Source organism: Anabrus simplex, chromosome X (assembly GCF_040414725.1).
Source record: "Anabrus simplex isolate iqAnaSimp1 chromosome X, ASM4041472v1, whole genome shotgun sequence".
Taxonomy (NCBI): domain Eukaryota; kingdom Metazoa; phylum Arthropoda; class Insecta; order Orthoptera; family Tettigoniidae; genus Anabrus; species Anabrus simplex.
The window spans coordinates 184822283-184841616 of record NC_090279.1 but is presented as its reverse complement, the minus strand read 5'-3'; the positions used below and the strand labels follow the sequence as shown (position 1 = coordinate 184841616).

Sequence of the window (19334 nt, the reverse complement as noted above, 5' to 3'; positions counted from 1 at the left end):
AATGGGGTTAAGAAAGAATAAGTACAAATGTCTCCTCACAAAATACAGTACTGTGCTTGTATGTACTGTTTGCTTGAGAATACAACAGAGAATAAACTGCCCAAATACCCTTAAACACAGGAAAAGTACATAATTTATGAAGGCATAAAGCCTTTAGTGCATGAAAATGAAAATTATTGAATACACAGAGTACAGTACCTGATCTGACAGACCTCAGAAAATTAATGAATACACAAAGTACAGTACCTGATAAGACAGACCTCAGAAAAATAATTTATGAAGGCATTAAGCTGTCTATAATGAAAATTAACTATCCGACTTTGCAAAAACCAGCTACTTTTTCAAAGAAATGCATAATGTCCTGTTGTCTTCTGCACTGAACTCTGCGTTTTGTAGCTCCATCACGAAGATGACAAAGGAACAGTAAGTCCATTACCGACGCACCCTGTTGTTCATAATACTGAAAGTCGATTTTGACAGCTTAAAATTTTTTTTTTTCAATTTGCTTTACATCACACCGACATGGATAGGTCTTATGGCGATGATGGAATGGGAAAGGGCAAGGAGTTGGGAAGGAAGCGGCCGTGGCCTTAATTAAGGTACAGCCCCGGCATTTGCCTGGTGTAAAAATGGGAAACCATGGAAAACCATTTTCAGGGCACCCGACAGTGGGGTTCGATCCCACTATCTCCCAAATACTGGATACTGACTGCAGCTATCAAGCTCGGTGACAGGCTTTAATCCCTCACTATGTGATACTTTAGGAGCTTGTACAGTGCAGTCCTCAATGTCAACGTCTCATTAAATACGACAGCAGTAATAATTTCTGCAATGGATATAATGTCTTGCTCGGTATCATTCTGGAACCACTGTTCGACGTCATTTCCATCAGTTTCTGCACATCCAGGAACTCTTTTAAGGAGTCGAGTAAGTTTACATTTTCTGCTTTATCATGTTCAACAAACTCATTTCCCTCATGATCAAGGAGTTTTTGCCAGGAACAAACTGGTCTTAATGACTCTAACTTGTTCCAGGCATCGCTACCCATCCAACAACATCTAATAGGTTAATTTTCTTTAAGTTCTGGATAAGACGTTGACCACCATCGTTTGTGCTTGTATCTTCTCTTGAGACAAAATAAAACTCCATGGTCCATTGGCTGGCGTAAAGCTGTCATTGGGTGGTAAAAACATTGCTCATATGTCCCCATTTTTTAACTCTTCAGTGTCTGGGTGTGGCCGAGTTATCCGGACTGCTGGGTTATCGATGCTGAGTTTTTGGGACACAACTGTATTACCTTTCATCATATTTTCATTTATGTCTTTGCACTTCTTTTTGTACCATTCTTCTCTTATTCTCCTTGCTTCTCTATTTATCTTGTTCCATAGTTTTGCATATTCTTCCTGGTTTCCTCTCACTTTGCACTTCCTACGTTCTTCCATTAACTCCAGTATATCACCAATGAACCAAGTTTTGTAAACTTCCTTTCCCAGTCTTCCAAAGCATGCACATCAGCCATTTGAGTTATTTCCTTTCCCCCCCCCCCCCATTTCGCCTGTACATTACTTCCTGACATCTTCTTGAGGTCAATTTTTTCCATTTGTTTTTTTCTCATTTAAAGCTTGCTCGTCACATTTTACCCTAATAATATTCCATCTTTTATATGGTTGTTTTATAACCCTTCTTCCTAAATGCAGTTGGCTCTTCATTAATATCAGATTGTGGTCCATGTCCACTTATGCACCTGGATAGCTCTTACATGATTTGGCGACCTTTTATCATTACATAATCTATCTGGTATCTGTCACATTTCAGATGTATCTTCTTTTGTTTGGTATTCAAGAGGACAGATTGGGGCAAATATTCATTTACAGGACGGAGGAGTAATGGATTGGAATAAATTATCAAGGGGAATGTTCAATAAATTTCCAAGTTCATTGAAAATATTTTAAGAAAAAGCTGGGTAAACAACTGATAGGGAACTGCCACCTGGGTGACCACCCTAAATGCGGTTGGTCGGTCGGTTAGTTGGTTGGTATTGAACATGTGTCAGCTTTCAAATGTCTAGGAAGCATAATAATGGGTCATATGAGGAGCAGTAGGGATGTAAAAACTCACATTGCCATTGCTAAATAAGCCTTCAACAAAAGGAAGAGACTTCTATGTGGACACTTGGACTAAAGTTAAGGAAGAGGATGGCAAAATGCTTTGTTTAGTGTGTGGCGCTATATGGAGCAGAGAGCGGTGGTGATTTTTGTTTTAAGAGGAAGTACAACTATGTAATGAACCTCTCTGAACAATTTAAGTGGAAAAGAAATTTAAAATAAAACTTATTTATTCAATGAAGGAATTTTGAAATGAATTACAAAAATGACTGTATTGAGCCAAAAGGTCACTAACAAATAAAAGGGAATGTAAGTTTCCTGTGTGACAGAACACTTGAAATTTACATACCCTTGATTAATCCACTCTCACACATAAAGCAGATGACAAGATCAGAGGTAGCCACATCATTGGCTGGTATGCATTTGAGTGTCACCTGCAGACCAAGGTTCTGTCTTAGATCAGAAATATCGGCGCACTCTTTTAGGATGTGGGGCATGGTGAAGTCGGAACCACAAGAACACACTGGGTGGGGGTTGGGGGGTCTTCCCTCTTTAGTAGATAAGAATGGGTAGATCATCTGTGACCTATCCTTCCTCAAACTACACAATACTGTGGACGCTAAGGAAGATGGATGAAAAGAGACTAGAAAGCATTTCAGATGTGGTTATGGAGAAGGATGGAAAGGGTATAATGGGTGAAAATGGTATGTAACGGCCAGGAATTGGAAAGAGTTGGAGAAAAGGAGAAGTTATTACAGATCATCCATACAAGGAGGAGGAACTGGCTTGGGCACTGGCTGTGAAGAGAGTGTTTGCTGGTGGAAGCTCTAGAAGGATCAGTAAATGGGTAACAAATGGTGGACGGTGTCGGAAAATTACACAAGAACTAAAAGGACGACTGCAGGCAGGACTGCATGGAGAGTGGCTGTGTGAAGATCTGCCTAAGGGCACTACGCGTTAATGGGCCGATTGCAGAAACGGTATTTAGACGATGTCTACGGTTGAACAGTGCCTAAGCATGGCTGCCGCATTGCAGAGATGTTATTTATCACTTAGACACTGTCTAAAACTGATGTTCAACCGGTTATGTTTAAACACTGCCGAGAGCACTGTTTAACCTCAAATGAGAGGAGTGAATCACAATCAGAGGTTATGTACCATGAAACATGTAATTTGTATTTTCATGTTGAGACGATTCTGGGCAGAAAGGTTAGTCCGACGGCCTCTCTGTGGGTCGCCCGCTGCTAAATGGCAGCAATTCGTTTGACATGCACGGGGAGATAAACTTAAAATAAGGTTTTGCTTTACGAGAGACTTGTTTCTTGAGACTGACGAAGTGACAGTCCGGGAACTGTCAACTTGAATACAATTCTTCGCAACCAATATATTTTATTATGTACATGGGGTAATTTCCATGGAATTATAGGTCATTTCGACTACATACATATCAGAATTACGTGTCCCGATCGTCTGAGGGCTGTCACACACATCAACCGGAAGGGATTCACTTATATTTACTGCCAAGTAAACACACATAATGGTGAAAACTAAACAGTAGGTTGTATGGGATTTTCATATATATAATCGTAAAAGTTTTCAGCAACTATCAGATAGGAAAAGGCTAGTAGTGGTGATTATCGTTCAAAGAGGACTGGGGAAGGAGCCGTGGCCATAATAACAGCCCTAGTATATGCCTGGTGTAAAAATATGGAAACTATGGAAAACAATCTTCACGGCTGCCGATGATGCGTTTCGAACCTACGATCTCCAGAATGCAACCTACATCTATACGGCCCGTACGACACACTCAGTTACACTTTACTATTGCATCATCTTCCCTTCATCGAAGATACCGTAGTTATGAGCAGATTACACTCACTGTAACAACGCTATAATGAAAGCTACACTTTCTCGTACGGTAGCGTGTCGCTTTAGTGTCGATAATATTATGAGATTATAATTTCCACCGAAAGCAATACCCTTTTCTGTGGGCAAGTCATGCTCACCCATATTTGAGTAATGTGTAGGAAGACAAACAGCTAACTGGCATTTGGCGCGCACACCGACGAATTTCATTGGTCGCGACACGCAAAGAGTTGCATGAAAGACACTTCTGTCTCCATTTTCAAACCAAAATTGAAACTTTAAGGGATGTCTAGATAAACATCAACTGAACATTGTTTATGCAATGGAAGATTGTGAACGATTTAGACATTGTTTAGGTAGACGATGTCTAAGGCTTAAAACTAGTCATCGTTTCTGCAATCGGCCCAAATATGTAGCAGGTTATAAGTTATAAGTGACGCCTAAGGACAAGTAGGATTCTTTCGAACTACACAATGTTAATGATAGATAGATAGATAGATAACTCTTTATTGCCACCCTAGTTTGCACCATCGGTTACAGACAATAAAGAGCATAAAATACACATGAACCCAAAAAACCAAACAAAACAATATAAACCAAACAAAACAAAACAATATAGACTAACATACCATTATATATAATATAAGCTCTAACTATCTACACTAAAACTATTAACTAAGAACCCCAAAAAAACCGCACAATATAATATAAACCAAACAATACAATTACTATCTACTCTACTTATTAGTGGTGTCAATGTCGGCGGAATCCGGCCTAACACTGCACCACCTTGTCTAAAACTATTGAGATGCCTCTGGTATGCGAGGAACTCCTCCGCATGTAAGGGCATCCCCAATCTACTCTCTACAGCTAACTAAACATAAAAAAATAAGATAAAATAAAAAAAAAACCTCGGCTGCTGCGGCATTCCCTGTGAGGAGAGATCCAACCCACCCAGGCCGCTTCAGCCACTCCTCCCGGGTTAGATATTACCCCCACCTATAGCTCGTACTTCTCTCCTCATCTTACGTGGCGAATCGTAGAGGCGGTTTCCGGTCCGTCATACGATCCGTCACGCATTTATCTACTGCTCCGCCTATAATCGTGTCGTCTTACCGCCACCATCTTGATTCTGTTGTTATTCTGTGAGCGGACATGTTTCTTCTTTCACCTAGGGATGGGACTGTACCATCCCACCCGTCTGTCTTTTATACCCCTCCCCCCTTCCATCCCCAATCTTCCCCTCTTACTCTTCCTAGCCTCTGTCCATCTCTCTTATAATACTTATTCGCTAACTACAAACTACTTTCCACTTTACCGTATAGTTAATATTTATACACTACATACAAACGCACTTGTTGACAATTTCCAGTTCCTTGCTCATCGCTTTTCTTTCTTATTCTTGCGTCTCTTAGACTAAAACTACTTCCTAATTTCATTTTTTTTTTAAATAGTTTAACTTATTAAACCACGGAATTGCCACAAAACAAATCTGTCTTTTCCTTGTTTCTTCACATCACTTATCAATCCTTTCCATCTCTAAACAGTCCTACAGTTCCTCTTCCTCACGGCCACTCATTACTTATTAAAATTTTTAAGCCAGAGTTTAGAATTATCTACTATTATGTTATCCAAACACCTCTTCTTGTCCACTAACCCTATCATTCATATTCTAACACTGTTTACAAATGTATTTGTTGACAATTCTATAGCTCCTACGAGTCTTAGACTAAAACTAAAAAACTACTCTCTAATTTTTTTTAATTTTTTTAAATTTTTTTTTTGAACTTAAATCTTAAACAATCGAATTGCCAACAATCAAACCTGGCTTTCCCTTCTTCCTTCTCTTTCTTCCGCTTATTTCCATTTCTAAACAGTCCAACAGTTCCTCTTACTCACATCTCTCATTGCTTTATTATTATTATTTTTTTTTTTCTAACATTAACTACCACCTCCGTTTTCTCACACATGCAATCCTCTCCAAATATATACAAATCTTCTTATCATCATACAATCAGATTGTACTTCAAACTCATCTTATTGTCTTCAATTTTTATATAACCTAGCAGTTTCGTCTACCTCCTTCCTCTCCTTCCTCTGTAACCCTCTTTTACCCCTTATTCTCTTAATTTCTTTATAAATCTCATTCTAACCATATTTAAATATTTCGAAATATTTGTTCCTCTTCCCCATTCTCTGGCCAGCCACACCGTCATCTTTTCAATTTTTTCTACGTTTTCTATCTCTTTTTTACTCAACACTTTCTTTTTCAGCTCTTCTAACTCCCTACATTCGATGAATATATGTAGGTCCGACCATTTTTCTCCACACAGAATACATCTACCTGCATTTTCAGTACCTATCCAGCCCCTGTTGGTAGGAGTTCCAAAAATCCACCAGTATAGACCTCTCTTGCCCTTCCGGTCCTCCACTTCGATTTTCGGGTTCATGTTTTCTAACAATTTATTAAATACTGATAGTGAGGCTCTTTCTCTACATTCCATTATTAAACTCTGTCTCTCTATATCGGCAACTCTCCTTATAACCCTTCTCCATACCCATTCTTTCTTTTCTCTCCACCTCTCATATCCTATATCTCCTAACCCCAGTTTTCGTAATTTATTTTTGCACTTATGTACCCAATACCTCTCGTTCTCCATATTTTTCTGGAACCTATATGTGTCTTGTACTAAATCCCCTCCCTTCCCTTCTTCCAATCTCATCCAGTACTTCATCACCCTCTTGGCTATAGTAGTGTCTATCGATTCTTTACATACTAATCTAGCCCCCACATTTGCAGTACAGTTTGGAACTCCCATAATAATCTTACTAAATTTCGCCACCACCTGGTTTAGTTCTTTTCTATTTTCCTCTAATCCCCATATTTCTACCCCATATAACATTTTTCCTATGACCATTGATTGGAACACCAATCTCTGTATTTTGTACTTTATATCCAGAAATTTATTTTCTAATATCCCCACTACTGCCAGTGCTCCCCTTCCTTTATATCTGGCTCTTCTAATCTGATTTTCCCACGTGCCGTTACTACTAATTATAACTCCTAAATACTCCATTTTTTTTTTCTGGTCTGATTTCTTGCTGCTCGACTGTCCAGAATTTCTTTTCTTTTTTGGCTTTCCTCTTCCTACATATCATTATCTGCGTCTTCCGTACATTTATCTTGAGTGCCCATCTTCTAGTATATTCCACTACCTCATTTAGTCCTTCCTGCAACCCCTTTGCTGTTAATGCCAAGATTAATAAATCGTCTGCAAATAGCAGCCCCGGTATCTCCCTCTTCCCAATCCAAGGGCATTGCCATCTCTCGCCTCCATGTCTATCCAATATATTATTTATAAACAGTAGAAATAATATGGGTGATAGCTTACAACCCTGCCTCACACCCCTTTTCGATTCCATACACTTACTCAACCCACCCCCTTTTAGTTTAATCATCACCAATACTTTCTCATATATTCCTTCTATTGCCATCCTCATTTTTACCGATAACCCAACCTCTCTTAATCTAGTAAATAACGCCTCTCTATTCACTGCATCGAAGGCTTTCTCTAAATCTACTGCTGCTACATATAATCTCTTCCCTGCTATTTTCACATACTTCGTAATTAAAGTATCCAAAATCCAAATATTATCCACAGTATTTTTCTCTTTACGAAATCCATTTTGATAGTCCGAAATCCTTCCATATTTCTCTGCCCAATTTATAATCCTATTAGCTAAAATGCCTGTATATACCTTCGACAGCGAGTCCAGGAGTGTTATTCCTCTATAGTTGTTTGGATCACTTCGACTTCCTTTGTTCTTATATATAGGACAAAGTACTCCTTTTCTCCACTCGCTAGGGAATTTATTCGTTTCCCATATCTTGTTAAAAAATTTCACCATCACTTTCAACATTACTTCATTTGCTCCTACTTCTTTCCATATCCTGTTAGTAATACCATTTGCCCCACCCGCTGTTTTGGTTTTTACTTTACTTAACACCCTAACTATTTCCTGACTTGTTATCTCCTCATCTAGTAACTGTACTCCTGTTTGTACTTCCTTTACAATATACGTCTTTTCCATACCCCCGTGGCCTTCTCCCCTCCCACCCAAAAGCTCTGCAAAATATCCTATCCACTCATTTTCTGTTATCATTGTTCCTCCCCCTGTCGATCTAGTTCTCTTAATCTTATTTATAGTTTCCCAAACCCTATCAAATCTTTTCTCTTTGCAATACCTGTTTACTCTCTCAGCTTCCGCTGCTTTCCAGCACTTTTTTTTCTCATTTAGTAACTTCTTGTAATCTCTTCTTACTTTACAATAATCCTCTCTTTTCCCTTGTTCTCCTCCTTTCTTGAAGTCCGCTAGAGCTGTCATTACTACCATTCGTTTCCTCTTACACTCTTCATCAAACCACCCCGCGCCTATGTTTCTGTCTTTCTCATCCCTTATTCTCACTTTCTTACCCACCTTCCATACTGGGCGTTCTATTAGTTTTAAAACTTCATCCACATCCCCTCCTTCCAACATCCTTTCACTTTCATCCCTTATTCTCTCTTCACTCTCTTTTAACTCTGTTCTCAATCTCTCGATCGTGGTATCATTCCAAATGTACTTCCATCCCTCCTTATACCTATCTCTTTTTCCTACCCTTCTCTTCACTCCATCATACTCCCCCCTTAATTTTATCTTGATGGGCATATGTTCTGTTATCACACATTCTGTCACCTCAAAACTTATTATCTTCTTTAGAGCTATTTCCGTGCTAACTCCTATATCTACTACACTCCCGCCCTTCGATGAGATGAATGTCAGCTCACCATTACTATCTCCCTTCATCCATCCATTTAAAATATATAATTTTTCTATAGCACATAACTCTAATAATCTTACCCCATAGCTATTTATATCTTTGTCTTTACTATTTCTTCTGTACTCACTCACTTCCTTATCCTCTCTCCCATAATCGGGTACCCTATTACTCACTCTTGCATTCCAATCCCCTAACAATATCATTCCATCTTCCACATATAATCCTTTCATTTTGTTTATTTCTTCAATCAGTTCTTCAAAAAATGTTTTATTAGCATAAGTTGAGTCTTTAGGGTGGTTGTATAATAGAGCCAGGCAAATTGCCTCCTTCGCATCATTTCCCATTTTAATTCTCAGCCATACCACCCCTTCTACCTCATTCTGTATTCTCTCTACTCTCTCTACTAACTCATTTTTTATTAAAACTGATATCCCGCCCGGATTTCTTCCCATTCTCCCCCTTTTTTCTTTTATCACGTTGACTACTCTATACCCATCCCATTCAATTTCTATCCCTTTTCCTAACCACATCTCTACTAGGGCAATAATCTCATACTCCTTTACTGTTTTCTCCAATTCTTTATTCCCTATTTTCCCCATCAACCCCTCAATATTCCACAACCCTATCGCCATCTCTAGTTATTTATTCCCTCCTACTCTTTGCCCCTGTGCTTCTCCATTTCCACCTCTACTTCTTGTCACTCTTCCCTGTGAGTCCTCTCCAGATCTCTCCTCGTTCTCTTTTCTCCCGTCATCCTTCCCTTTCTCCATACCTACGCCTTTTTTCTTTCCCCAGAGATCTTTCAAACTTAATGATCTTTCCTTATTTAGCGCCTGTCTTTTTTCCATTTTATTTTCAGTGATCCTTTTACTCGGAGAGGATGCATTCTTACCCTGCCTACTGTTACCTTCATTCACAATTTCCACTGTACTCCTCACCAGTTGTGGCACATTACTTGCTTCCTCCATCTCTGTGTTGTGATGACTCTTCAAGGACTCTCCATTTCCGCCCACCTGGTTGCTGGCACTGCTGTTCAGCACATCCCTACTTCCCGCACCTGATGTGATGTGGACTTCGCTCACTTCCGTAATATCACTCCTTTCACTGACCTTCCTTGCTACTTCCACTGTTGCCAAGGACACGTTCTGCTGCTGTTGGTGTTCTTCATCAAGCTTTTTCAGCCTTCCCGCCCCCCACACTCGATTCCACCTTCCGTTTCCAACCACCAGCTGCTGCTCTCTAATATATGCCTTAAGACCTTGTTTTCTTGCCTCTCTTAAATGTTTATTCAGAATTCTGTTCTTCTCTATGGCTTCCCTGTCCATCTCCCGTTTTATCCACACTTTCTCTCCTTTCAGATTACTCGAATTTCTTATTACAATATCCGCCATCAGTGTCGATAGCAATTTCACTCTAATTGGTCTCTTACCTTTCACTCTCCCCACACGCTGTACATCGTCAATATCAACTTCACTGAAGTTGATCTTCATCCTGTTCTGGATAACTTCTACCACTTTGTACACTAGTTCGACTTTAGACTCTCTTTCTTCTTCTTGGACACCGTATATGAAGATATTTTTTCTTACGTTGTCTTGTAGACTCTTCTCGACTGCTCTCTTAGTTTCTCTCAGGTCCCACTCCAGGCTTCTTACCTTCTGCTTCAATAGGTCTAATTCATCTTTATTACACCCTTCCTCTTCCACAAACTTCTTTACATCTTCTTTGATACTCAATTTTAGGTCCATAAATTCCCTGGATAACTCTCGGAACATTTCTTTTATTTGCTCCGTCTGACAAGCCTCTCTAATCATCTCTCTAATCGCCTCGTACTCTTCCCATCCAATGGAACCTACTGGACCTGGGCCGGGATTAATCTCTACTCCTCCTATTATCAGCAACACCATCACCACCGCCGCCACCAGTAACGTAGCCACCATCTTCCTTTTTTCACCCTTTAACTCCATTCTTGTTTCCATTCTTCTTCCCTTTATACAGTTCCATCTGCCGATTGCTATCCTATGTTGTGTCAACGTGATACCCATTGCTCCGCGCTCCACTCAGCACATCCGCTCAGCTCACTGTCTCACAGACGCAATGTTAATGATAAGAAAACAGTTATAGCAAAAACTACTATCTGCATCTGATGAGAAGTCACGGCAGCTTTTATGTATGAAATGAGTAACAGAGACTACACTAAGCTGATCACTCCATGTTAAGAAAACAGTAAGTCAGGATTGCATATCGAACAGCTCTGATCAACAGCATCACGGAAAAATGGCGGCACATAGATTTCAATAATAATCATTAAATTAATGTCGTAATGGCCCACCTTTTTAACCCTAGAATCATAAACTTTCGTCTCCCAGACTACGCACCCCTGTAGTTTCCGCAGGAATTTCCAGACGCTAATGAACTGTGCTTTACCCCTCCATCTAATCTTCCCCAGCTATCAACAATAAGTGCTGACCTTGATTTCAAGCATAAAGGTCCAGTTGTTTGTTCACTGCGACATGACCGTCAGGTGGTGGTGGTGATTATTGTTTTAAGAGGAAGTACAACTAGGCAACCATCCTCTATATAACACTAATCAGAGTGAAAATATGGAAGGGGTCCGACACTTCAAAAAATGAAGATATCGGCCAAAGGAAGACAAGGGCCACGATGGGCATGAAAATGAAAGACTCCCTAGCCCTCGCAAACCTAATAGCGTCGGGGTCTGAAAAGAACAAGAGTTGACCAAGAGAGGTCGGATAGGATAGATGAAAGTGAGGAGCCTGGCACAAGTAAGTGGAAGCAATGCCAGGACTCAGCTAAGGGCGCCGTGGTCGCCAACCCACGCTCCAAAGTTCAGAGCCCCTGGGGCCCCTTTTACTCGCCTCTTACGACAGGCAGGGGATACCGTGGGTGTTATTCTACCGCCCCCACCCACAGGGGGACGACATGACCGTCATCTGAGAGACGAAAGTTTATGATTTGTGAAAGTATTCGTGATTTGTACATAGCTGTAAATAGTGTGAATATTTGGTTTATTACAGTAATGTTTTTTGTACGTAATACGTAAGCTTAATAGGATACTGAAATGGAAAATCTAGCGCACGATGATGAATTGATAGCGGCAGTTCTGAATTAGACAGAGAACCACTCTCTGCAGGAGACATTAGTGGTAATGTATTTCATGAATGAAATTACCCAGGCAATACATGGATCAAACAGAAATATTACGACCGACAATTGGTTCACCTCAATTCGTCTGGCTGATTATCTGCATTGTGACAATAACCTGACAATCATTGGAACAATGAGAAAAGACAAGCCACAGATACCGCCAGAGATGAAAACAGTCAAAGTAAGAAAGCTTGGGTCCTCCATGTTTTGTTATAATGGTATAAAAGCATTGGAATCCTATAAAGGAAAATCAAACAAGAATGTAATCCTCCTTTCTAAATGCCATGAAGTAGGAACAATAGCGGCCAGTGGGAAACCAGATATGACGGAAGACTACAATGGGACTAAAGGTGCCGTGGACACTTTCGATGAAATGTCAACACTGATGTCCTCTTCAAGAAAAACGAGAAGATGGCCAATGTGTATCTTTTATTGTATGATTAATACATCACTTGTCAATGGATACATTATTTATGCGCATAAGATGGTTGAAAAAGGCCAAAAGCCACTTTCAAGGCGAGAGTTTGCAAAGGATATATCCGAAATGCTAATGGCTCCAAAGCTGCAAGAGAGACTTCAAACACCAACTTTGAGGCGCAGCCTGAAGAGGACCATCGCTAAAATTCTTGGAAAAGATGGCATTCCTGAAGAGCCTCAATCAGGTACTGCTAAAAGAATAATAATTTGTGCGTTTTGTCCATCAAATAAATGAAGAATGACCCGATTCTTTTGTAAGACATGGCGAAGGCACTTGTCTTGATCACCAGGCAAAACAGTGCATTGAATGTGCCTATTGAAGAAAAACTGACCAGAGTGTATTGTCATCACTACGTGTGGTAATTTTAAGTATAATATTCTGTATTTTGTGTAAAATGTTAGGTTTATGCATATTAAAGTGCTTTTCTTTTTGGTAGTCTGACAGACGAAAGTTTATGATTCGTGTTACACTGGAGGGACTTTATGATTCTAGGGTTAATACTGTAATATACAATATTATTGAATTACATTAGTAAAATAGGGACTAATTTTGGCCTTGGCTGTACCAACACACAATTGACATTAAAATCTGGGATAAACTATGTGTAAAATTTGAAAAAAAATTAGGCTCTAAATTGTTAGCATATGGAGTATGCACATCATCCAGACTCTTTCTCGCATTAATATTAATAAATTGTTAGTTCCATCACTGCTAATCATTACAATTTCAATTGCAAAACGGGAACTGGTAAATGTTGGTTCTGTAGTCTGATCGTCAATCACCAAATCTATAGGGACCGTGCTCGCACGAGAATTTTAGTAGCTAGCGCCCCTAACGGAAACAGCTGCAGTCGTTTGATGGGGCACTCACGAGACCATTGACAGTGCAGTCCATTACAACCAGGGCAGTAAGCTTTGACTTGTGATTGTAAAATAAAGAGGTAAAGCCGGACAATAATGGCTTCGACTGTAGCAGCGACCGCTATAAATTATGTAGGGTTTCAGACAGTGCAACACTCAGATTATTTCCGGGAACCCACGCTAAAGAAAGGTGAAGATTTAAATAGCAGTAACCATGTCTTTGACGTGAAGGAAAGGTTAGGGCAAGAAATATACGGCAAGTGTCTACGGGAAACGAGTATTAATCAGTCACCATACAACGTTGAAATTAAGGTATTTACTATATTTTATTCCTATTTTGGGAAATTGTTAATTAATTATTTATTCACAATAACTTTAGTTATAAATAATTGAATCATTGAGTGGTGCCATTGCATACACTGAGTCCTATAAGAGTTGTAATCATGAATTTAGAGTCGGATGCCTTTCCTGAAACACAATTCTTTCAACTGAAAATCGCACTTCAGTGACACTCGGGTTCAAACCACGGTCACTAAATTCAGAGGCTAGCAGCTAAGCTAACATAGGAAAAGCAAGCCAATTTTTCTCAATTATTCTACTGTATTATAAAGGGGGTAGCGAGCGGCTTGCTTCAAGTTCCGGCGACTGTGGTTCAAATCCCGACAGATTTTCACTTTACAAATAATGAGTGAGGAAGGACAACCGACCCGCAATTCATGGCGACAACTTCTTCTTGAGTGTACTTCCCCTGCGCAGGCGGGCTAAGCTGTGAATGACGATGAAATGGTTAAAATATTATTAAAAAAATACTTAGTTCCTAAAGGTGATGCGATAAATAATTCCTCATTATAAGTATTTTTATTTATTTTCACATTGACAGTAACAGGAACATTGTTCACGGTGATTGTGGATGCAAATCAGGTCAGTCGAAACGCTGTAAGGACATTGCTGCTTTGTGTTCCTTTATTAACTCCGAGAGGGACTCCTCCAAAACCACCATAGTGCAGCAATGGAAAAAATAAACCTAAATGTGCTCGTAAGGATCTATATTCGAAAGGAGAGAAGATAGCAGAACTGTTGAAACCATACGTCCACGTTGCTGAACAAACAGAATCAACCACTTTCAATAAAACTTGTTTGTACCAACGAGTAAAAACATATTGAGTGTGCCCTCACTGATATGCTTAAAGCCGAATGTTAGAGTGAAAATTACGTGGTGACAAGTTCCATTCTACAAAAAGTTATAGATGATGCTGTAGAACGTAGCGAAATTGAGGATTTGATCTAGTGTCTGAATGAAGTACAAAATCAGAATACCCATGCAGTCCATAGGTGCTATTTTGTTACAAAAATGTCCACTGTTAAATTATGAATCAAACCCGTGAATTATCTCGATTTCTTGCCTCAAGATGTGCAACTATTTTATATCGCAAATGAAACAGTTACAACAGAACAGATGTACAAAATTGCATTTGACACAAGGTTTCAGTATCGCTGTGCTGCGTGGTTCAATTAAAGAAAATTACGCTTATCTGCCAGCCAGCAAGCTGATCAGATTAAGACACTGAGAAGTGGTGATTATGATCAACTTGCAAGGTCATTTCTGATTTCTACATCCCTTAACACACCTGCGATGAGGTAAGGTAGGAACACTGAACAACTTGCGGTGGCTGAGTACTGCAAACTCAGTGACTGTTTTGTAAAACAGGTCAGAGTGTGCATCAAAGTAGAGCACCCATTGCTGTGTTGAAGTCCAGACGGGATAGTATTTCATCCCAATGGCTTTCTCTCCTGGAAATTGTGTCCTTTTTCGTGTAAAGGAAACCCTATTATTCAAGAGAAACGGAGCAATGTACCGCATTTGTATGCGACACAACAAGGTGAAATTAATATTAGAGATAGTCACATCTACTACACCCAAGTGCAGATATCCGTGTATGTTTTGAACATCAACTTACGTGAACTGTTTGTATCTTCTCCTAAAGGAAGTATCACTGTGAAAATTTCAAGGCATGAGCAATTCCTGTGTACTGCCATTCCCTTACTGGAAAGGTTTTATTTTCAGTATTATCTGCCATTAATTCGGAATATGTTGTTACGGGTACCGGTAGTGTCACATTGAGGGACACGTGTATGCACTTTTACCTTTTTATCTTGCTCACTGACGCACTTCAAAGTTTTCAATGCAGAAAACTAACAGTAACAAAGATACATTGTATTTGGTCCCAAACGCTATCAGCGGTTGAGGAGACATTGCTTTCTCTTTTTTGGCCAATGTTGAGAGACTTACCATGCTGTAAAACTCACCTTATGTCTCATAATAAAACAGGGTGAACACGAGGCTAGTTCATTTTAATTTGAAGGAGAAGTTCCCTACAATAAATGTTAATGTCAATTCCTTGCTGGGAGATGAGTGAAAGTTTTGTTTACTTTTACTTTTACTCGTTCGACTCTCCATTCTTTCAGTTAACACCGTCATTAACTAACTCGAGCGCTGGCTTTCAGCTTACCCCATCAAACGTTTTCTGAGGTAGTCACAAGAGCGCACCACTCGCCATTCGCACGGTCCCTATACTTGAGTGGTGTTAGCAGTATGCAAGCCACTGGACGCCACTGTAAATAACCATCACCTGACACAGAACTGCTAGATGGCATTTCCACATCAATCAACGTAAATAAAATGTACCAGTAGTGTCTGTTAAAATCATGCTGAAATGCTGTTGGACATTGTCAGGATGGTACATGAAGATATGGTTAAAACTGACACATTCTTAATTTGTGGCTGGTATAAATTCTCAATTCATTGCGGTGTCTATGATGTTAACCTCTCGTTACGGCATGTGGTGCGTGGCCTCATCAATAAAGTAAATAAATCACTGTATTAATGTTAAAGAAAGAAATTGAGCATGGTGCAGGTAGTGGTAATTATTGTTTAAAGATGAAGTTCAACTAGGCAACCATCCTCTATATAACACTAATCAGAGAGGAAAAAAAATGGAAGGGGTCCGACACTTCAAAATAGGGAGATATCAGCGAAAGGAAGACAAGGGCCACGAAGGGCATGCAAATGAAAGACTTCCTAGCCTCCATACGTAATACCATCGGGGTCAGAAAAGAACAAGAGTTGACCGAGAGGGGTCGGATAGGATAGATGAAAGTGAAGAGCCTGGCACAAGAAAGTGGAAGCAATGCCACGACTCAGCTAAGGGCCCCATGGTTGCGAACTCACGCTCCGAAGTTCAGAGCCTCTGGGGCCCCTTTTAGTCGCCTCTTACGACAGGTGTGGGATACCGTGGGTGTTATTCTACTGCCTCCACCCACAGGGGGGTGAAAGTGAGGAACCTGGCACAAACAATTGGAAACAATGCTAGGACTCAGCTAAGGGCCCTGTGGTCACCAAACCATGTTCCCAAGTTAAAAACCAATGGAGCCCCTTTTAGTCATCTCGTAGAACAGAAGTTAATTGAAGGAAGTCAACAAAGTGATGGATGTTCCCGCCATTGAACTTCCTCCCTGCAAATGTATTTGTTAAATAGAAAATCTTCAGTAGTTATTTTAATAATGCACAGGCAAAAAATGCCTCATCATTTTTTCTCTCTTTCGTAATACAACATGAAGTAAACTCCATGACACTACAGCCTTGAAGGGCCTTGGTCTACCAAGCGACCGCTGCTCAGCCCAAAGGCCTGCAGATTACGAGGTGTCGTGTGGTCAGCACGACGATTCCTCTCGGCCGTTATTCTTGGCTTTCTAGACTGGGGCCGCCATCTCACCGTCAGATAGCTCCTCAATTCTAATCACATAGGCTGAGTGGACCTCGAACCAGCCCTCAGGTCCAGGTAAAAATCCCTGACCTGGCCGGGAATCAAACCCAGGGCCTCAGGAATGTACCCCTCCACCACGGGGCCGGCATACAACATGAAGTACATTATAATATTCCTTAATCATGAGGAATTATGGGTGTGTATGAGGGGGTCTGTTCAATCCTTGTAGGTCCGTAAAAGCAATACTCTTTTCTTAATGTGGAATGATCTACACAAATATTAGTCCTGATAGACTGTGCAAGCTCTCTGAAACAGATGCATGTTCATTATTAAACTGCCCATTATGCAGTACTTACAGCAATTGTGAAACTAAAGCACAATTGACCTACTACTTTGAAACATCATTAATAGCACCACAGTTTGAGTCACCATGGGTGGAACAGATGTTTATTTTCAGGCCTTGAGATTTAAGATTGATGCTTGTGCAGCAGCCATGCTTACCCTTCTCCCCACATCCACGCGAGTTTTCATCAGACGACCATAGTGAAACAATATATAAAATACAGCGGATATGTACATACCAGTGCTAACTGAATGGGAGCACAAAATATGTTGCTCATAGCAGGTACTGAACTGCGGTGATCAGTAACCCAGTACCGTAGGGAAGTATCTGAGACCATGATGGTGGTGGTGGTGATTATTGTTTTAAGAGGAAGTACAACTAGGCAACCATCCTCTATATAACACTAATTAGAGAGAAAAAATGGAAGGGGTCCGACACTTCGAAACATGAAGATATCGGCCAAAGAAAACAAGGGCCCCGAACGGCGTGAAAATGAAAGACTCCCTAGCCCTCGCAAACCTAATAGCATCAGGGTCGGAAAAGAACAAGAGTTGACCAAGGGAGGTCAGATAGGATAGATAGATGAAAGTGAGGAGCCTGGCACAAGTGGAAGCAATGCCAGGACTCAGCTGAGGGCCCCGTGGTCGCCAACCCATGCTCCAAAGTTCAGAGCCCCTGGGGCTTGTTTTCATCTCTCAAACAAGAAGGTTATAAGAGATGTAACCCTGGAGCATAGATGAAAGTGTAATAGGCTATCTACATTAGAGCATCAGTAAAGTAGGCCTATTCTGTGTCGAGTGGTGGTGGTAATTATTGTTTAAAGAGGAAGTACAACTGGGCAACCATCCCCTATTTGGTGCTAAGCCATGCTGGCTACCATTATAATTATTTCTATGTAACAGTGTTTGAATAATGTTGCATTGTTTAGTCTATATATAAAATAAGAGTTTTGTTTGTACATTGCTCAGAATTTAAAGAGAATGGTATATCTGTATCATTCGTGTCCATAGTAACAAGGAAATGCATTTTTTATATTTCCTTCATTTCTGTCTGTCTGTATGTATCTATGTATGTATTGAACCCATGACCTTTGTGCCCTAAGAATATTTAATAAGAAGTTCGATTCTTGATAGCATGGAATTGACACGTGGCAAGGGGGTGATTACCTTCGGTCCCACGCTCTGGGATACGTGACGTCAGTCGCACGTGTCAACGGCGGAAGAATCTTAAGTCATTTTTGTGAACTATTTCAAAGCGCGTGTATATGGCGTGCCCAAGCCAAGTCGAAAACATAGTGCCTATCAAATGAGGTCATTTATCCCACAAATCGAACACGTATAAATTTTAAATGTCCATGAACACTACCGCCGGAAATGTAGCGAGTATGTTGTCACCTTCAAAACTCTTGTAATTACAGTTTAGTTAAGTCAGAAAATTTATAGAAATTTTCTTGGCGGCAAAGGGAGATGCCCGAAGAGAGGGGGTAACTGCTATAAATATGGAGGGACACCATGACGAAGTCTCCTTCTCCTGCATTTTGTGTTACGAAGCTGATGAAAGAGGGTTGAGCTGCTCTGTGAAATCAAACAACAAAAGTAGACTAAGTTCAACCGCAGATTTTAGCCATTGTGGCTGGGGTCTTGACTCCATGTGGAGATAGTTTTCTTGAGTGGAAATAATTGTACTAGATAGGACGGTCAAAGTACCGAATAAAATTTTATGTGATAAAGAAAGTAATTCGTGTGCGGAAATAAATACAGTCTACCGTGTGCGCTCAACAAAAACAAGTGAAGGGCATTTCTTTTTTTTTTAATGCTTTATTTCCAGGAAACCTGAAGAAATATAATGATCTGTAAAGCCAGAAATGTAAAAATGGCTAAATAAAAATACCAGGGTCGCTGGTGAGTCCATGATGACCGATGGCGTAACGT

General features: G+C 40.2%; 1 protein-coding gene across 1 annotated transcript in view; it reads right to left on the bottom strand.

The window, feature by feature from the left end:
* The window catches only part of LOC137503372 (zinc finger protein 503-like), a 226863-nt gene that overhangs the window by 14165 nt on the left and 193364 nt on the right, over positions 1–19334 (bottom strand). The window lies entirely within an intron of this gene.